At 53.1% G+C, this 21,914-nt stretch overlaps 1 protein-coding gene across 1 annotated transcript in view; it reads right to left on the bottom strand.

The window, feature by feature from the left end:
• The window catches only part of LOC149453081 (protein mono-ADP-ribosyltransferase PARP12-like), a 100,522-nt gene that overhangs the window by 14,926 nt on the left and 63,682 nt on the right, over window positions 1–21,914 (bottom strand). The gene's annotated exons all lie outside the window — the stretch shown is intronic.

Genomic DNA, 21,914 nt, shown 5'->3' on the forward strand with positions numbered 1-21,914 from the left:
TGTTACCCTTATGCATTCTATGTATGAAAGTAAAAAACCTTCTGTGTGCAGCAGCACCCCCCCAATACTTACCTGAGCTCCATCTCAATCCAGCGATGTGCACGAGAGCAGTGCTTGTTCCAGGTCTCTTCCTCCTCATTGGCTGAAACAGCAGCGGGAGCCATTGGCTCCCACTACTGTCAGTCACAGCCTGTGAGTCAATGAGGGGAGAGCAGGGGGCAGGGCCGATCCACATCTATGTGTGAATAGACGCACAGACCAGCGGCTCAGGAGTCCCCATAGCAAACAGTTTGCTATGGGAGCACTTGGCAGGAGGGAGGGGCCAGGAGCACGGCAGGAGACCCAAGAAGAGGATTGAGGGTGCTCTGTGCAAAATTACTGCACAGAGTAGGAAATTATGACATGTATGTTATTTTAAAGAAAAAAAATCTGCCTTTACAATCCTTTTAATTGCTTTGTTCAGGCATTCGGCTCCCACTCAGCTCCTTCCTGACAGGGTTGCTAACTTCTCCACAACTTTTTTTTTTACATGGAAACTTTACTGACAGAGTGCATTTTATACTGAGATTCTGAATTATGACAGAATTTTCTATTAGAATATAAGAGGTGAAGTGTGGGGTGGAGGGATAGAGACAGAAGAGGAAAGGGGGAGGAGGAGGGGGAGGAGAGATAGGAAAAAGAGGGAGAGAGAAAGAGATGAGGGGGGGTGTAAAAGTAGGAGAGAGATGGAAAAAGGGGAGGGGCGGAACAGGGGGGAGGGGAGAGAGGGTGGTGTGAGAGAGAGAGGGGGAGAGGGGGTGAAAGAGAGAGAGTGTGAGAAAGAGGGGGTGAAAAAGAGAGAGGGGGTGAGAGAGAGGGAGGGGGTGAGGGGGTAAGATGGAGAGAGGGTGAAAGAGAGAGGATGAGACAGAGAGAGGGAGGGGGTGAAAGAGGGGGGTGAGAGAGGGAGGGGGTGAAAGAGAATGGGGGTATGAGAGAGAGAGGGAGGGGAGGCAAGAGAGAGAGGAGGGGTGACGAGGGATAAAGAGAGAAAGGGAGGTTAAAGAAAGGGGGGTGAGAAAGGGAATGTGTGAGAAAGGAGAGATAGAGACAAGGAGAAATAGAGAGGAGAGAGGAGAGGAAGAGAGAGAGAGAGGGAGAGAGAAGGAGAAATAGGAGAGGGGGGAGAGAGACAGAGAGGGGGGAGGAGAGAGACCAAGGGGGGAGAGAGACCGAGGGGGGAGAGGAGAGAGAGGGTGAGAGAGAAGAGGGAGAGAGGGGGGAGGGGGGGAGAGAGAGGGAGGGAGGGAGGGGGAGAGAGGGAGGGAGAGGAAGAGAGGGAGGGAGAGAGGGAGGGAAGGAGGGAGTGAGAGGGAGGGAAGGAGGGAGAGAGAGGGGGGGAGAGGAAGAGAGAGGGGGGGGAAGGAAGAGGGAGGGCGAGAGAGGAAGAGAGGGGGGGAGGGAGGGCGAGAGGGATCGAAGGATGGAGGGAGAGAAAGAGGGGGGAGAGAGGGGGAGAGGAAGAAAGAGGGGGGATAGGAAGAGAGAGAGGGGGAGGGGGAGAGAGGAAGGAAGAGAGAGAGGGGGGGAGGGAGGGAGAGAGAGGAAGAGAGAGAAGAATGGAGGGAGAGAGAGGGGGGAAGAAGAGAGGGAGGGAGAGAGAGGGAGGGGGGGAGAGGGAGGGGACTGTGAGAGAGGGGGGGGTGTTCAGTATGTCTGCTACTCACAACTTTGAGCCCAGGTTCCTCTCATCTTGTCTCAGGCAGGATCTAGAGCTCCTGTGTTAAATCTGCTGCCTCCATCAGCAGTGTGTGCACTGTACCATGGCCCAATATTCTGTTATGCTCTTGACTTGCACTCAGAAGTGAAGAGTATTCTCCATCCACACTCAGGATCATCTCAACATCATCCCAGCCAGGGACACAACACAATAAAAAAGGAATCTCAGGGCTGCAGAGCCAGAGCAGTGAGTGATCCTGGTGGCCGGGCTGCAGAGGAGGGGGCGGGGCTCGCCATGCCTGCTCTAGGCTGTCTCCATTCTGTCCTCAGGTTAGGGGATCTGTGTGTGTGAGGGGACCTTCACATCACTGATCTATGGGGACTGACAGGAAGCTGCTGAGGAGAGCACCATGTACAGAAATCACTGTATGACTGGTGCTCTGCAACAAGTAGAGGGGCAGTGACAGATCGCTTCATGGGGCCCCCTACTGGCCCGGGCCCTCGGGCAATACCCAAGTGCCCGTATGGTCAGTCTGCCCCTGAACTCCACTAAACTCCAGCAACACACTACACAAGACTGCTGTGTGGGACGTGGACTTAGCCGTGAGTCATGATTGGCCAAAGCCACTGTGACTTTGGACAGTCATGGCTCTCATATTGCATTGTGCTGTGACTGGCCAAAGCATTGCACCTGACCTGTGGCCAGGTGCATTGCTTTGGCCAATCATGGGTCTCACAATGCACTGTGAGAGTGTAGTGCATTGTGGGGCCCACTGAACGCCCTTACCACTCGAGTGTTCGGCAAACACACGAACGGCCGATGTTCGAGCCCAACTCTACTCTGCAGTTTAGAAGGCAGACTCTGTGAAATGTATGACACAGCAGTGCCTACTCACAGGGCATAGTGAATACATGTAACAGAATTCAAGAAAATAAATGCATGGGGATCTTCACAAAGTAAGCTTACAAATAGAGATGAGCGAATCGAAGTAGGCGAAGTGGAATTCGTTTCGAATATTAGAAAATTTCGATTCGCGTCGAAATTTTTCCTAAAATGGCGGCGACATGTGCGGCGACGAAGCGGGGATGTCTGGGAAGGCGCGCAGACAAGGCGCGCTGACCCATAATGCATTCATTCATGACATGTGATCGCATTAGCCAATCAGCAGCCAGCCAGCCAGCACAGTGTAATGGTCGAGCTATAAATGGCGGCCATTTTAGAATTCTCCATTTGCCTCCAGTCATTCAACAGAGGCAGACCTGGCTGTATTCAGGGAGAGAGTTAGGGACAGAAACGTTACTTAGGGACACAGAAACGTTAGTTAGGGCCACAGAATCGTTACTTAGGGCCACAGAAACGTTACTTAGGGCCACAGAATTGTTACTTAGGGACAGACACAGAATTGTTATTGAGGGACACAGAATTGTTACTGAGGGCCACAGAACCGTTACTTAGGGCCACAGAAACGTTACTTAGGGCCACAGAATTGTTACTTAGGGACAGACACAGAATTGTTACTGAGGGACACAGATTTGTTACTGAGGGCCACAGAAACGTTACTTAGGGCCACAGAAACGTTACTTAGGGCCACAGAATCGTTAGTTAGGGCCACAGAAACGTTACTTAGGGACAGACACAGAATTGTTATTGAGGGACACAGAATTGTTACTGAGGGCCACAGAACCGTTACTTAGGGCCACAGAAACGTTACTTAGGGCCACAGAATTGTTACTTAGGGACAGACACAGAATTGTTACTGAGGGACACAGATTTGTTACTGAGGGCCACAGAAACGTTACTTAGGGCCACAGAAACGTTACTTAGGGACACAGAATTGTTACTCAGGGACAGACACAGAATTGTTACTGAGGGATACAGAATTGTTACTGAGGGCCACAGAATCGTTACTTAGGGCCACAGAAACGTTACTTAGGGCCACAGAAACGTTACTTAGGGCCACAGAATTGTTACTTAGGGACAGACACAGAATTGTTATTGAGGGACACAGAATTGTTACTGAGGGCCACAGAACCGTTACTTAGGGCCACAGAAACGTTACTTAGGGCCACAGAATTGTTACTTAGGGACAGACACAGAATTGTTACTGAGGGCCACAGAAACGTTACTTAGGGCCACAGAAACGTTACTTAGGGCCACAGAATCGTTACTTAGGGCCACAGAAACGTTACTTAGGGCCACAGAAACGTTACTTAGGGCCACAGAATTGTTACTTAGGGACAGACACAGAATTGTTACTGAGGGACACAGAATTGTTACTGAGGGCCACAGAACCGTTACTTAGGGCCACAGAAACGTTACTTAGGGACACAGAATTGTTACTCAGGGACAGACACAGAATTGTTACTGAGGGATACAGAATTGTTACTGAGGGACACAGAACCGTTACTTAGGGCCACAGAAACGTTACTTAGGGCCACAGAATTGTTACTTAGGGACAGACACAGAATTGTTACTGAGGGACACAGATTTGTTACTGAGGGCCACAGAAACGTTACTTAGGGCCACAGAAACGTTACTTAGGGCCACAGAATCGTTACTTAGGGCCACAGAAACGTTACTTAGGGCCACAGAAACTTTACTTAGGGCCACAGAATTGTTACTTAGGGACAGACACCGAATTGTTACTGAGGGACACAGAATTGTTACTGAGGGCCACAGAACCGTTACTTAGGGCCACAGAAACGTTACTTAGGGACACAGAATTGTTACTCAGGGACAGACACAGAATTGTTACTGAGGGATACAGAATTGTTAGTGAGGGACACAGAAACGTTACTTAGGGCCACAGAAACGTTACTTAGGGCCACAGAAACGTTACTTAGGGCCACAGAATTGTTACTTAGGGACAGACACAGAATTGTTACTGAGGGACACAGAATTGTTACTGAGGGCCACAGAACCGTTACTTAGGGCCACAGAAACGTTACTTAGGGACACAGAATTGTTACTCAGGGACAGACACAGAATTGTTACTGAGGGATACACAATTGTTACTGAGGGACACAGAACCGTTACTTAGGGCCACAGAAACGTTACTTAGGGCCACAGAAACGTTACTTAGGGCTACAGAAACGTTACTTAGGGCCACAGAAACGTTACTTAGGGCTACAGAAACGTTACTTAGGGCCACAGAATCGTTACTTAGGGCCACAGAATCGTTACTTAGGGACACAGAAACGTTACTTAGGGCCACAGAAACGTTACTTAGGGCCACAGAATTGTTACTTAGGGACAGACACAGAATTGTTACTGAGGGACACAGAATTGTTACTGAGGGCCACAGAACCGTTACTTAGGGCCACAGAAACGTTACTTAGGGACACAAAATTGTTACTCAGGGACAGACACAGAATTGTTACTGAGGGATACAGAATTGTTACTGAGGGACACAGAACCGTTACTTAGGGACACAGAAACGTTACTTAGGGCCACAGAAACGTTACTTAGGGCCACAGAATTGTTACTTAGGGACAGACACAGAATTGTTACTGAGGGCCACAGAACCGTTACTTAGGGCCACAGAAACGTTACTTAGGGACACAGAATTGTTACTCAGGGACAGACACAGAATTGTTACTGAGGGATACAGAATTGTTACTGAGGGACACAGAACCGTTACTTAGGGCCACAGAAACGTTACTTAGGGCTACAGAAACGTTACTTAGGGCCACAGAAACGTTACTTAGGGCTAAAGAAACGTTACTTAGGGCCACAGAATCGTTACTTAGGGCCACAGAATCGTTACTTAGGGCCACAGAAACGTTACTTAGGGACACAGAAACGTTACTCAGGGACAGACACAGAATTGTTATTCAGGGACAGACACAGAATTGTTACTCAGGGACACAGAATTGTTACTGAGGGACACAGAATTGTTACTGAGGGACACAGAATTGTTACTCAGGGACACAGAATTGTTACTGAGGGACACAGAATTGTTACTGAGGGACACAGAATGTCACTCAGGGACAGACACAGAATTGTTACTGAGGGACACAGAATTGTTACTGAGGGCCACAGAACTGTTACTTAGGGCCAGAGAAACGTTACTCAGGGACACAGAATTGTTACTCAGGGACAGACACAGAATTGTTACTCAGGGACAGACACAGAATTGTTACTGAGGGACACAGAATTGTTACTGAGGGACACAGAATTGTTACTCAGGGACACAGAATTGTTACTCAGGGACAGACACAGAATTGTTACTGAGGGACACAGAATTGTTACTGAGGGCCACAGAACTGTTACTTAGGGCCACAGAAACGTTACTCAGGGACACAGAATTGTTACTCAGGGACAGACACAGAATTGTTACTCAGGGACAGACACAGAATTGTTACTGAGGGACACAGAATTGTTACTGAGGGACACAGAATTATTACTGAGGGACACAGAATTGTTACTGAGGGCCACAGAACTGTTACTTAGGGCCACAGAAACGTTACTCAGGGACACAGAATTGTTACTCAGGGACAGACACAGAATTGTTACTCAGGGACACAGAATCGTTTAATTAAAGAGTATGTCAGACAACATGCAGAGGAGTGGCAGAGGAGGCAATGTTTTAGGAGCAAGCAGACGTGGCAGCAGAGGAAGGGGTCGAGGCAGCACTATTCGCAGCCAGAGGCCAGTGCTCCCGGTGTCATCCAGCGGTCGTGTCTCCACCGACAACCCTGCCGTCATCGATTGGTTGGCTCGGTCGTCTTCCTCTTCCCAGGTCACCTCTGACACCTACAGCCAACGGTCGGTGGGTACGTCAGACACAACCGTTAGTTGGCATGGCCTGGGAGCAAGCCACTGAAATCACGTGTCCTCTACCTGCCCCTGTCCTTTGGTGTTCCCTCACCAAGCGAAGTATCGCATGCTGTGGGCTCAGCCCCACTGTACAGTGAGGAAGAGCTAACAGAGGGCGGTCAGGAACGGGGGGAGACATCGGCCTCTTCAGCAGCCAGGCGAAGAAGTAGTGGCGAGGAGAGTGGCTCGGTAGCCAGTCTAGAGACAGGTCTGTCTCCTGACCCACACGCAGCCGAGGGGGCTAGTAGTGAGGCGGAGACCCTAATTGATGATGATGAGGCTGATCGCACTTGGCAGCCTCGTCATCATCAGGCTATTGCTTCCCCATCATCAGGAGAAGAGGGTGGCAGCTTGGCAGCGAGCAAAACAGTCGGTGGGTTGCCCAGGAGGCAGCAGGGTCGCAGCAGTGTCAGTGGAGGCAAACGGCCACGGAGTACAGCACCAGCTCCACTGCAGCCTACCACCACGGCCAGTAGTGGTGCCGGTGTGCACGGAGGAAGCAGCAGTCAGCCAGTGAGGAGTATCGGGGGCAAAGTTTCCTACTCGGCGGTGTGGCAATTTTTTGTCAAGCCGCCCGAGGAAGTAAACGTAGCCGTATGTCGACTATGTGGCCAGAAAGTCAAGCGTGGCCAGGGGGCCCATGTTGGGACTACAGCGTTGCGGCAGCATATGCAGCGTCGCCATTTGGTGGCCTGGGAAAACCGTGATAAAGATACGGCGGTTCTGCCCGCCCCAGCCCCTGCTAGATCACCCGCTCCGTTACTTGCTCCGTCACCCGACGTCAATTGCCCTCTATCAGCCAGTCAAGGCTCAAACACCTCTGCTGAGGGGAGTTGTCGCTCGTTGGCATCTTCCGCTCGTTCTGATGCTCCTTCTCCTGCTACTCCTCTTCACGGATTCCGTCAGCAGTCTTTCTTGGAATCCGTTTCCAAGAGACAACAGTTTGCGAGCACGCACCCGACGGTGCAAAAGCTGAACGTCCTCCTGTCCAAGTTGCTGGTGCTGCAGTCCCTCCCTTTCCAAGTGGTGGACTCAGCACCTTTCCGAGAAATGATGGCTTGTGCCGCGCCACGGTGGAGAGTGCCAAGCCGTCACTTCTTCGCCAAAAAGGCAGTGCCAGCCCTGCATTCACATGTAGAAGAGATGGTGGGCCAGTCTTTGAGCATGTCGGTCTCTGCCAAAGTGCATGGCAGCGCCGACGTATGGAGCTGTAACTACGGTCAGGGACAGTACATGTCATTTACGGCCCACTGGGTGAACGTGGTGCCGTCACAGCCGCACCAGCAACTTGGACAGGTCACGCCGCTTTTGCCTCCACGTTTGCACGTCCTTGGTCCGGCAAAGATGTCGGCCTCTACCACCTCTTCTTCCGCCGTGTCCTCAGCCGCCACCCCCGTGCCAAGTCCCATTACCCGACCGGCATATCACATGTGCAGGGCGCAACGGTGTCACGCTGTGCTGCACCTGGTATGCCTTGGCGAACGTAGTCACACAGGGGAGGAACTTCTCAGTGTAATGAACAGAGAAATCGACAGATGGCTGTCTCCGCGCAAACTTAAAATCGGAACCATGTTGACCGACAACGGAAAGAACATGGTGTCTGCTCTGCGTCAAGGAAGGTTGTGCCATGCGCCATGCATGCTCACGTGTTCAATCTGGTTGTCAAGCGGTTCCTAAAATCCACCATCCCACTGCAAGACATCCTTAAAATGTCACGTAAACTTTACATGCATTTCAGCCATTCCTACACCGCAAAGCACACCCTCCTTGAGCTGCAGCGGCAGAACGGAATTCCACAGCATCGCTTGATCTGCGACGTTGCAACAAGGTGGAATTCAACCCTACACATGTTAGACCGCCTTTACGAACAGCAAAAGGCCATCACCGATTTCCTGATGTTACAAGCGGATAAAGGTACTCCCCTGTGTAACTTCAATGTCAGCCATTGGCAGCTCATGCGTGACACCTGCCGCTTGCTCAGGCCCTTTGAGGAGGCCACGCTATTCGTGAGTCGGCAGGACTATGGGATGAACGACGTCATTCCTCTGTTGCACGTCCTGGAACAAATGCTGTTAACAATGGCTGGTCAGGGTGCGGTAGACGTGGCGCACAGATCTCAACGCCACAGGACCCCTGTGGGGGCAGGACAGGAAGAAGAGGAGGAGGTAGAGGAGGACATTTGTGCTCAGGAATTATTGAGTGAAATGGGTGGTTCTTCCACTCAGCGGACAGGAGTGGAGGAGCAGGAGCATCTGGTAGAGGAGGAGGAGACAGAGGACCCAAACGCACCGTGGCAGTATGCTGTGGAGATGGAGGCAGGGAGTCCCTCGCATTCCTTGGCACAAATGGCCCATAGCATGCTCGCTTGCTTGCGTAGCGACAGCCGAATAATAACCATCAGACAGACGGATGACTTTTGGCTGTCCACCTTGTTGGACCCTCGCTACCGTTCAAAAATGGTGGCCTTTTTCACACCTGCTGAGAGGGAGGCCAAAATAACGTACTATAAAAACCACCTATGTAGTCAGCTGGTCTCTGCCTTTCTGCGCCAACGTCCATCCTCAGACACTGTGGGCCCTGTGCGCTCGCGTTCCGCTGCCATGGCAGCAGGGGAGGGGTGGGGTGGTAGGAGCAGTGGCAGCTCCACCAGCAGCGGCTGCCTCAGTCTGCAGTCGATGATGAGTAGCTTTCTTCACCAGCGCAGTGAGGAAACTACTAACCAGCCGCAGCAGTAGCATCAGGTGGACCTGGAGCAGGACCTCAAACAACAGGCTTGGGCCTACTTGGACAGCACCCTGCCAACCGAGGTAGACAATCCCCTTGACTACTGGGCAACGAAACTTGACCTTTGGCCCCAACTAGCTGAATTTGCCCTTGAAAGGCTGTCATGCCCGGCCAGTAGCGTGGCATCGGAGCGCGTGTTTAGTGCGGCAGGAGGTATTGTAACACGACTGTCCACCCAAAGTGTGGAGAGACTCACATTTGTGAAAATGAATCAGGCGTGGATTAGTCTGGATTTCAAACCACCAGTTCCTGACACAACTGAATAAATCCGCCATGAATCATGCCCCAAACATGTGCCACTTTCAGGTCTCCTCACACTGCTGGTGTGTTCCATTTTTTGTCATAGGGTGCTGGCAGATTACGGGCCTCCCATAGCTGCTGCCAGGCCCCTAATCTGCCATGGGCCCCTATACCGCCTCCTCATGCTGCTGCCAGGTCCAGAGTGTGTCATGGGTCCCTGTACGGCCTCCCATTGCTGCTGTCTCCATCGCCACACTCTGCCATGTGCCACTTTCAGGTCTCCTCACACTGCTGGTGTGTTCAATTTTTTGTCATAGGGTGCTGACAGATTACGGGCCTCCCATAGCTGCTGCCAGGCCGATAATCTGCCATGGGCCCCTATACCGGCTCCTTATGCTGCTGCCAAGTCCAGAGTCTCTCATGGGTCCCTGTACGGCGTCCCATTGCTGCTGTCTCCATCGCCACACTCTGCCATGTGCCACTTTCAGGTCTCCTCACACACTGCTGGTGTGTTCAATTTTTTGACATAGGGTGCTGGCAGATTACGGGCCTCCCATAGCTGCTGCCAGGCCCCTAATCTGCCATGGGCCCCTGTACCGCCTCCTCATGCTGCTGCCAGGTCCACAGTGTCTCATGCCATGTGCCACTTTCAGGTCTCCTCACACTGCTGGTGTGTTCAATTTTTTGACATAGGGTGCTGGCAGATTACGGGCCTCCCATAGCTGCTGCCAGGCCCCTAATCTGCCATGGGCCCCTATACCGCCTCCTCATGCTGCTGCCAGGTCCAGAGTCTCTCATGGGTCCCTGTACGGCGTCCCATTGCTGCTGTCTCCATCGCCACACTCTGCCATGTGCCACTTTCAGGTCTCCTCACACACTGCTGGTGTGTTCAATTTTTTGACATAGGGTGCTGGCAGATTACGGGCCTCCCATAGCTGCTTCCAGGCCCCTAATCTGCCATGAGCCCCTGTACCGCCTCCTCATGCTGCTGCCAGGTCCACAGTGTCTCATGCCATGTGCCACTTTCAGGTCTCCTCACACTGCTGGTGTGTTCAATTTTTTGTCATAGGGTGCTGGCAGATTACGGGCCTCCCATAGCTGCTGCCAGGCCCCTAATCTGCCATGGGCCCCTATACCGCCTCCTCATGCTGCTGCCAAGTCCAGAGTCTCTCATGGGTCCCTGTACGGCGTTCCATTGCTGCTGTCTCCATCGCCACACTCTGCCATGTGCCACTTTCAGGTCTCCTCACACACTGCTGGTGTGTTCAATTTTTTGACATAGGGTGCTGGCAGATTACGGGCCTCCCATAGCTGCTGACAGGCCCCTAATCTGCCATGGGCCCCTGTACCGCCTCCTCATGCTGCTGCCAGGTCCACAGTGTCTCATGCCATGTGCCACTTTCAGGTCTCCTCACACTGCTGGTGTGTTCCATTTTTTGTCATAGGGTGCTGGCAGATTACGGGCCTCCCATAGCTGCTGCCAGGCCCCTAATCTGCCATGGGCCCCTATACCGCCTCCTCATGCTGCTGCCAGGTCCAGAGTCTCTCATGGGTCCCTGTACGGCCTCCCATTGCTGCTGTCTCCATCGCCACACTCTGCCATGTGCCACTTTCAGGTCTCCTCACACTGCTGGTGTGTTACATTTTTTGTCATAGGGTGCTGGCAGATTACGGGCCTCCCATAGCTGCTGCCAGGCCCCTAATCTGCCATGGGCCCCTGTACCGCCTCCTCATGCTGCTGCCAGGTCCACAGTCTCTCATGCCATGTGCCACTTTCAGGTCTCCTCAAACTGCTGGTGTGTTCCATTTTTTGTCATAGGGTGCTGGCAGATTACGGGCCTCCCATAGCTGCTGCCAGGCCCCTAATCTGCCATGGGCCCCTATACCACCTCCTCATGCTGCTGCCAGGTCCAGAGTCTCTCATGGGTCCCTGTACGGCCTCCCATTGCTGCTGTCTCCATCGCCACACTCTGCCATGTGCCACTTTCAGGTCTCCTCACACTGCTGGTGTGTTACATTTTTTGTCATAGGGTGCTGGCAGATTACGGGCCTCCCATAGCTGCTGCCAGGCCTCTAATCTGCCATGGGCCCCTGTACCGCCTCCTCATGCTGCTGCCAGGTCCACAGTCTCTCATGCCATGTGCCACTTTCAGGTCTCCTCACACTGCTGGTGTGTTCCATTTTTTGTCATAGGGTGCTGGCAGATTACGGGCCCCCCATAGCTGCTGCAGGCCCCTAATCTGCCATGGGCCCCTATACCGCCTCCTCATGCTGCTGCCAGGTCCAGAGTCTCTCATGGGTCCCTGTACGGCCTCCCATTGCTGCTGTCTCCATCGCCACACTCTGCCATGTGCCACTTTCAGGTCTCCTCACACTGCTGGTGTGTTACATTTTTTGTCATAGGTTGCTGGCAGATTACGGGCCTCCCATAGCTGCTGCTAGGCCCCAAATCTGCCATGGGCCCCTGTACTGCCTCCTCATGCTGCTGCCAGGTCCACAGTCTCTCATGCCATGTGCCACTTTCAGGTCTCCTCACACTGCTGGTGTGTTCCATTTTTTGTCATAGGGTGCTGGCAGATTACGGGCCTCCCATAGCTGCTGCCAGGCCCCTAATCTGCCATGGGCCCCTATACCGCCTCCTCATGCTGCTGCCAGGTCCAGAGTCTCTCATGGGTCCCTGTACGGCCTCCCATTGCTGCTGTCTCCATCGCCACACTCTGCCATGTGCCACTTTCAGGTCTCCTCACACACTGCTGGTGTGTTCAATTTTTTGACATAGGGTGCTGGCAGATTACGGGCCTCCCATAGCTGCTGCCAGGCCCCTAATCTGCCATGGGCCCCTGTACCGCCTCCTCATGCTGCTGCCAGGTCCACAGTCTCTCATGCCATGTGCCACTTTCAGGTCTCCTCACACTGCTGGTGTGTTCAATTTTTTGACATAGGGTGCTGGCAGATTACGGGCCTCCCATAGCTGCTGCCAGGCCCCTAATCTGCCATGGGCCCCTGTACCGCCTCCTCATGCTGCTGCCAGGTCCACAGTCTCTCATGCCATGTGCCACTTTTAGGTCTCCTCACACTGCTGGTGTGTTCAATTTTTTGACATAGGGTGCTGGCAGATTACGGGCCTCCCATAGCTGCTGCCAGGCCCCTAATCTGCCATGGGCCCCTGTACCGCCTCCTCATGCTGCTGCCAGGTCCAGAGTCTCTCATGGGTCCCTGTACGGCCTCCCATTGCTGCTGTCTCCATCGCCACACTCTGCCATGTGCCACTTTCAGGTCTCCTCACACTGCTGGTGTGTTCCATTTTTTTGTCATAGGGTGCTGGCAGATTACGGGCCTCCCATAGCTGCTGCCAGGCCCCTAATCTGCCATGGGCCCCTGTACCGCCTCCTCATGCTGCTGCCAAGTCCAGAGTCTCTCATGGGTCCCTGTACGGCGTCCCATTGCTGCTGTCTCCATCGCCACACTCTGCCATGTGCCACTTTCAGGTCTCCTCACACACTGCTGGTGTGTTCAATTTTTTGACATAGGGTGCTGGCAGATTACGGGCCTCCCATAGCTGCTGCCAGGCCCCTAATCTGCCATGGGCCCCTGTACCGCCTCCTCATGCTGCTGCCAGGTCCACAGTGTCTCATGCCATGTGCCACTTTCAGGTCTCCTCACACTGCTGGTGTGTTCAATTTTTTGACATAGGGTGCTGGCAGATTACGGGCCTCCCATAGCTGCTGCCAGGCCCCTAATCTGCCATGGGCCCCTATACCGCCTCCTCATGCTGCTGCCAGGTCCAGAGTCTCTCATGGGTCCCTGTACGGCCTCCCATTGCTGCTGTCTCCATCGCCACACTCTGCCATGTGCCACTTTCAGGTCTCCTCACACTGCTGGTGTGTTACATTTTTTGTCATAGGGTGCTGGCAGATTACGGGCCTCCCATAGCTGCTGCCAGGCCCCTAATCTGCCATGGGCCCCTGTACTGCCTCCTCATGCTGCTGCCAAGTCCAGAGTCTCTCATGGGTCCCTGTACGGCCTCCCATTGCTGCTGTCTCCATCGCCACACTCTGCCATGTGCCACTTTCAGGTCTCCTCACACTGCTGGTGTGTTACATTTTTTGTCATAGGGTGCTGGCAGATTACGGGCCTCCCATAGCTGCTGCCAGGCCCGTAATCTGCCATGGGCCCCTATACCGCCTCCTCATGCTGCTGCCAGGTCCAGAGTCTCTCATGGGTCCCTTTACGGCCTCCCATTGCTGCTGTCTCTATCGCCACACTCTGCCATGTGCCACTTTCAGGTCTCCTCACACTGCTGGTGTGTTACATTTTTTGTCATAGGGTGCTGGCAGATTACGGGCCTCCCATTGCTGCTGCCAGGCCCGTAATCTGCCATGGGCCCCCGTACCGACTCCTCATGCTGTGACGTTGCAACAAGGTGGAATTCAACCCTACATATGTTAGACCGCCTTTACGAACAGCGAAAGGCCATCACAGATTTCCTGATGTTACAAGCGGATAAAGGTACTCCCTGTGTAACTTAGATGTCAGCCATTGGCAGCTCATGCGTGACACCTGCGCTTGCTCAGGCCCTTTGAGGAGGCCACGCTATTCATGAGTCGGCAGGACTATGGGATGAACGACGTCATTCCTCTGTTGCACGTCCTGGAACAAATGCTGTTAATAATGGCTGGTCAGGGTGCGGTAGATGTGGCGCACAGATCTCAACGCCACATGACCCCTGTGGGGGCAGGACAGGAAGAAGAGGAGGAGGTAGAGGAGGACATTGGTGCTCAGGAATTATTGAGTGAAATGGGTGGTTTTTCCACTCAGCGGACAGGAGTGGAGGAGCAGGAGCATCTGGTAGAGGAGGAGGAGACAGAGGACCCAAACGCACCGTGGCAGTATGCTGTGGAGATGGAGGCAGGGAGTCCCTCGCATTCCTTGGCACAAATGGCCCATAGCATGCTCGCTTGCTTGCGTAGCGACAGCCGAATAATAACCATCAGACAGAGGGATGACTTTTGGCTGTCCACCTTGTTGGACCCTCGCTACCGTTCAAAAATGGTGGCCTTTTTCACACCTGCTGAGAGGGAGGCCAAAATAACGTACTATAAAAACCACCTATGTAGTCAGCTGGTCTCTGCCTTTCTGCGCCAACGTCCATCCTCAGACACTGTGGGCCCTGTGCGCTTGCGTTCCGCTGCCATGGCAGCAGGGGAGGGGTGGGGTGGTAGGAGCAGTGGCAGCTCCACCAGCAGCGGCTGCCTCAGTCTGCAGTCGATGATGAGTAGCTTTCTTCACCAGCGCAGTGAGGAAACTACTAACGATGCCGCAGCAGCAGCAGCATCAGGTGGACCTGGAGCAGGACCTCAAACAACAGGCTTAGGCCTACTTGGACAGCACCCTGCCAACCGAGGTAGACAATCCCCTTGACTACTGGGCAATGAAACTTGACCTTTGGCCCCAACTAGCTGAATTTGCCCTTGAAAGGCTGTCATGCCCGGCCAGTAGCGTGGCATCGGAGCGCGTGTTTAGTGCGGCAGGAGGTATTGTAACTCCGCGGAGGACACGACTATCCACCCAAAGTGTGGAGAGACTCACGTTTGTGAAAATGAATCAGGCGTGGATTAGTCTGGATTTCAAACCACCAGTTCCTGACACAACTGACTAAATCCGCCATGAATCATGCCCCAAACATGTGCCACTTTCAGGTCTCCTCACACTGCTGGTGTGTTCCATTTTTTGTCATAGGGTGCTGGCAGATTACGGGCCTCCCATTGCTGCTGCCAGGCCCGTAATCTGCTATGGGCCCCTGTACCGCCTCCTCATGCTGCTGCCAGGTCCAGAGTCTCTCATGGGTCCCTGTACGGCCTCCCATTGCTGCTGTCTCCATCGCCACACTCTGCCATGTGCCACTTTCAGGTCTCCTCACACACTGCTGGTGTGTTAAATTTTTTGTCATAGGGTGCTGGCAGATTACGGGCCTCCCATAGCTGCTGCCAGGCCCCTAATCTGCCATGGGCCCCTGTACCACCTCCTCATGCTGCTGCCAGGTCCAGAGTCTCTCATGGGTCCCTGTACGGCCTCCCATTGCTGCTGTCTCCATCGCCACACTCTGCCATGTGCCACTTTCAGGTCTCCTCACACACTGCTGGTGTGTTAAATTTTTTGTCATAGGGTGCTGGCAGATTACGGGCCTCCCATAGCTGCTGCCAGGCCCCTAATCTGCCATGGGCCCCTGTACCGCCTCCTCATGCTGCTGCCAGTCCACAGTGTCTCATGCCATGTGCCACTTTCAGGTCTCCTCACACTGCTGGTGTGTTCCATTTTTTGTCATAGGGTGCTGGCAGATTACGGGCCTCCCATTGCTGCTGCCAGGCCCGTAATCTGCCATGGGCCCCTGTACCGCCTCCTCATGCTGCTGCCAGGTCCAGAGTCTCTCATGGGTCCCTGTACGGCCTCCCATTGCTGCTGTCTCCATCGCCACACTCTGCCATGTGCCACTTTCAGGTCTCCTCACACACTGCTGGTGTGTTCCATTTTTTGTCATAGGGTGCTGGCAGATTACGGGCCTCCCATAGCTGCTGCCAGGCCCCTAATCTGCCATGGGCCCCTGTACCGCCTCCTCATGCTGCTGCCAGGTCCACAGTGTCTCATGCCATGTGCCACTTTCAGGTCTCCTCACACTGCTGGTGTGTTCCATTTTTTGTCATAGGGTGCTGGCAGATTACGGGCCTCCCATTGCTGCTGCCAGGCCCGTAATCTGCCATGGGCCCCTGTACCGCCTCTTCATGCTGCTGCCAGGTCCAGAGTGTGTCATGGGTCCCTGTACGGCCTCCCATTGCTGCTGCCAGGAGGCAGCAGGGTCGCAGCAGTGTCAGTGGAGGCAAACGGCCACAGAGTAGAGCACCAGCTCCACTGCAGCCTACCACCACGGCCAGTAGTGGTGCCGGTGTGCACGAAGGAAGTAGCAGTCAGCCAGTGAGGAGTAGCGGGGGCAAAGTTTCCTACCCGGCGGTGTGGCAATTTTTCGTCAAGCCGCCCGAGGAAGTAAACGTAGCCGTATGTCGACTATGTGGCCAGAAAGTCAAGCAAGGCCAGGGGGCCCATGTTGGGACTACAGCGTTGCGTCAGCATATGCAGTGTCGCCATTCGGTGGCCTGGGAAAACCGTGATAAAGATACGGCGGTTCTGCCTGCCCCAGCCCAGGGTTCCATTTTGTCATAGGGTGCTGGCAGATTACGGGCCTCCCATTGCTGCTGCCAGGCCTTAATCTGCCATGGGCCCCTGTACCGCCTCCTCATGCTGCTGCCAGGTCCACAGTGTCTCATGGGTCCCTGAACTGCCTCCCATTGCTGCTGTCTCCATCGCCACACTCTGCCATGTGCCACTTTCAGGTCTCCTCACACTGCTGGTGTGTTACATTTTTTGTCATAGGGTGCTGGCAGATTACGGGCCTCCCATTGCTGCTGCCAGGCCCGTAATCTGCCATGGGCCCCAGTACCGCCTCCTCATGCTGCTGCCAGGTCCACAGTCTCTCATGGGTCCCTGTACGGCCTCCCATTGCTGCTGTCTCCATCGCCACACTCTGCCATGTGCCACTTTCAGGTCTCCTCACACTGCTGGTGTGTTCCATTTTTTGTCATAGGGTGCTGGCAGATTACGGGCCTCCCATTGCTGCTGCCAGGCCCGTAATCTGCCATGGGCCCCTGTACCACCTCCTCATGCTGCTGCCAGGTCCAGAGTCTCTCATGGGTCCCTGTACGGCCTCCCATTGCTGCTGTCTCCATCGCCACACTCTGCCATGTGCCACTTTCAGGTCTCCTCACACACTGCTGGTGTGTTCCATTTTTTGTCATAGGGTGCTGGCAGATTACGGGCCTCCCATAGCTGCTGCCAGGCCCCTAATCTGCCATGGGCCCCTGTACCGCCTCCTCATGCTGCTGCCAGGTCCACAGTGTCTCATGCCATGTGCCACTTTCAGGTCTCCTCACACTGCTGGTGTGTTCCATTTTTTGTCATAGGGTGCTGGCAGATTACGGGCCTCCCATTGCTGCTGCCAGGCCCGTAATCTGCCATGGGCCCCTGTACCGCCTCTTCATGCTGCTGCCAGGTCCAGAGTGTGTCATGGGTCCCTGTACGGCCTCCCATTGCTGCTGCCAGGAGGCAGCAGGGTCGCAGCAGTGTCAGTGGAGGCAAACGGCCACGGAGTAGAGCACCAGCTCCACTGCAGCCTACCACCACGGCCAGTAGTGGTGCCGGTGTGCACGAAGGAAGTAGCAGTCAGCCAGTGAGGAGTAGCGGGGGCAAAGTTTCCTACCCGGCGGTGTGGCAATTTTTCGTCAAGCCGCCCGAGGAAGTAAACGTAGCCGTATGTCGACTATGTGGCCAGAAAGTCAAGCGTGGCCAGGGGGCCCATGTTGGGACTACAGCGTTGCGTCAGCATATGCAGTGTCGCCATTCGGTGGCCTGGGAAAACCGTGATAAAGATACGGCGGTTCTGCCTGCCCCAGCCCAGGGTTCCATTTTGTCATAGGGTGCTGGCAGATTACGGGCCTCCCATTGCTGCTGCCAGGCCTTAATCTGCCATGGGCCCCTGTACCGCCTCCTCATGCTGCTGCCAGGTCCACAGTGTCTCATGGGTCCCTGAACCGCCTCCCATTGCTGCTGTCTCCATCGCCACACTCTGCCATGTGCCACTTTCAGGTCTCCTCACACTGCTGGTGTGTTACATTTTTTGTCATAGGGTGCTGGCAGATTACGGGCCTCCCATTGCTGCTGCCAGGCCCGTAATCTGCCATGGGCCCCAGTACCGCCTCCTCATGCTGCTGCCAGGTCCACTGTCTCTCATGGGTCCCTGTACGGCCTCCCATTGCTGCTGTCTCCATCGCCACACTCTGCCATGTGCCACTTTCAGGTCTCCTCACACTGCTGGTGGGTTACATTTTTTGTCATAGGGTGCTGGCAGATTACGGGCCTCCCATTGCTGCTGCCAGGCCCGTAATCTGCCATGGGCCCCAGTACCGCCTCCTCATGCTGCTGCCAGGTCCACAGTCTCTCATGGGTCCCTGTACGGCCTCCCATTGCTGCTGTCTCCATCGCCACACTCTGCCATGTGCCACTTTCAGGTCTCCTCACACTGCTGGTGGGTTCCATTTTTTGTCATAGGGTGCTGGCAGATTACGGGCCTCCCATAGCTGCTGCCAGGCCCCTAATCTGCCATGGGCCCCTGTACCACCTCCTCATGCTGCTGCCAGGTCCAGAGTCTCTCATGGGTCCCTGTACGGCCTCCCATTGCTGCTGTCTCCATCGCCACACTCTGCCATGTGCCACTTTCAGGTCTCCTCACACACTGCTGGTGTGTTCCATTTTTTGTCCTAGGATGCTGGCAGATTACGGGCCTCCCATTGCTGCTGCCAGGCCCGTAATCTGCCATGGGCCCCCGTACCGACTCCTCATGCTGCTGCCAGGCCCGTAATCTGTCATGGGCCCCTGTTGTCGCTTGTTGGCATATTCCGCTCGTTCAGATGCTCCTTCTCCTGCTACTCCTCTTCACGGATTCCGTCAGCAGTCTTTCTTGGAATCCGTTTCCAAGAGACAACAGTTTGCGAGCACGCACCCGACGGTGCAGAAGCTGAACGTCCTCCTGTCCAAGTTGCTGCTGCCAGGCTCGTAATCTGTCATGCGCCCCTGTACCGCCTCCTCATGCTGCTGCCAGGTCCAGAGTGTGTCATGGGCCCCCGTACTGACTCCTCATGCTGCTGCCAGGCCCGTAATCTGTCATGGGCCCCTGTACCGCCTCCTCATGCTGCTGCCAGGTCCAGAGTGTGTCATGGGTCCCTGTACGGCCTCCCATTGCTGCTGCCAGGCCCGTAATCTGCCATGGGCCCCCGTACCAACTCCTCATGCTGCTGCCAGGCCCGTAATCTGTCATGGGCCCCTGTACCGCCTCCTCATGCTGCTGCCAGGTCCAGAGTGTGTCATGGGTCCCTGTACGGCCTCCCATTGCTGCTGTCTCCATCGCCACACTCTGCCATGTGCCACTTTCAGGTCTCCTCACACTGCTGGTGGTTTCCATTTTTGTCATAGGGTGCTGTATGGCCTCCCATTGCTGCTGCCTCCACCGCCACACTGTGGCTCCACACTCTGGTTTTGGCCCCGTGACTGCCCAAATGAGTGAAGTGTGCGGTGATTCTAAGATCGACGGCACTCATCTGCATGTCATACTGACTGTCAGTATTATTTCTCTTCCCCAGCAGACTCCAAGGGCATTTAAATTAAAGGTACAGTGTTCTGCACTAATATAAAGGCTCTCTGAAGCCTAGAAACACCCTTTTATAAGTTAAATTCGCAGCGAATATATTCGACTCGAATCAAATTTTTCCACGAATTCGCCGAATCAGTCGAATCGAATTTTTGAATACTTCGCTCATCTCTACTTACAAACTTCAAGATTGTTCAGAATATAATGATTTTAAATTTTGACCATATATACAGGTAAAACTCAAAAAATTAGAATACCGTGCAAAAGTTCATTTATTTCAGTAATGCAACTTAAAAGGTGAAAATAATATATGAGATAGACTCATTACATGCAAAGCAAGATAGTTCAAGCCGTGATTTGTCATAATTGTGGTGATTATGGTTTACAGCTCATGAAAACCCCAAATCCACAATCTCAGAAAATTAGAATATTACATGCAATCAATAAAACAAGGATTGTACATAGAACAATATCGGACCTCTGAAAAGTATAAGCATGCATATGTACTCAGTACTTGGTTTGGGCCCCTTTTGCAGCAATTACTGCCTCAATGCGGTGTGGCATGGAAGGTATCAGCCTGTGGCACTGCTGAGGTGTTATGGAAGACCAGGATACTTCAATAGCGGCCTTCAGCTCTTCTGCATTGTTCTGTCTCATGTCTTTCTCTTGGCAATGCCCCATAGATTCTCTATGGGGTTCAGGTCAGGCAAGTTCGCTGGCCAATCAAGCACAGTAATCCCACGGTCATTGAACCAGGTTTTGGTTCTTTTGGCAGTGTGGGCAGGTGCCAAGTCCTGCTGGAAAATGAAGTCAGCATCCCCATAAAGCTCGTCTGCAGAAGGAAGCATGAAGTGCTCCAAAATCTCCTGGTAGACGGCTGCGTTGACCCTGGCCTTAATGAACCACAGTGGACCAACACCAGCAGATGACATGACTCCCCAAATTAATACAGACTGTGGAAACGTCACACTGGACTTCAAGCATCTTGCAGTGTGTGCCTCTCCATTCTTCCTCCATACTCTGGGTCCTTGGTTTCCAAATGAGATGCAAAAGTTGCTCTCATCAGAAAAGAGGACTTTGGACCACTGAGCAACATACCAGGTCTGTTTTTCTTTAGCCCAGGTAAGACGCTTCTGACGTTGTTTGTTGTTCAGGACAAGGACAATAACGGCTTGACAAGAGGAATACGACATTTGAAGCCCATCTCCAGGATCCGTCTGTGTGTGGTGGCTCTTGATGCACTGACTCCAGCCTCAGTCCACTCCTTGTGAAAGTCCCCAACACTTTTGAATGGCCTTTTCCTGACAGTCCTCTCCAGGCTGCGGTCATCCCTGCTGCTTGTGCACCTTTTTCTTCCACACCTTTCCCTTCCACATAACTTTCTATTAATGTGCTTTGATACAGCACTTTGGGAACATCCAACTTCTTTTGCAATTACCTTTTGAGGCTTTCCCTCCTTATGGAAGGTGTCAATGATGGTTTCCTGCACAACTGTCAGGTCAGCAGTCTTTCCCATGATTGTGATTCCTACTGAACCAGACTGAGAGACCATTTAAATGCTCAGGAACCCTTTGCAGGTGTTATGGCTTAATTAGCTGATTAGAGTGGGACACTTTGAGCCTAGAATGTTGCACCTTTTCACAATATTCTAATTTTCTGAGATTGTGGATTTGGGGTTTTCATGAGCTGTAAGCCATAATCATCACAATTATGACAAATCACGGCTTGAACTATCTTGCTTTGCTTGTAATGAGTCTATCTCATATATTAGTTTCACCTTTTAAGTTGCATTACTGAAATAAATGAACTTTTGCACAATATTCTAATTTTTTGAGTTTCACCTGTACATGTTACATTTGTGGATTAATATTCAGGGTGTTAAAGGGAAGGTATTCTAATTTTAGAATGATTCCATTTTGGCCAGACCTTGAAAAAAAATGTTGTGCTTTCATACTCAAGCAGCAGATGGCACCTATGGCACCTTTACATGTTTTCCAGGCTCTCCTTATAACATATTCCTCAGACATTAAACAACTGTCACGAGCAGCCACCAAATAGAACAAGTCCCAAGAAAAATAACTGTTTCATAACTTGAAATGTGAAGTCACTTAAGATAGTTTT

Source organism: Staurois parvus, unplaced genomic scaffold (assembly GCF_062004578.1).
Source record: "Staurois parvus isolate SC_StPar_1 unplaced genomic scaffold, SC_StPar_1.0 ptg000452l, whole genome shotgun sequence".
Lineage (NCBI taxonomy): Eukaryota > Metazoa > Chordata > Amphibia > Anura > Ranidae > Staurois > Staurois parvus.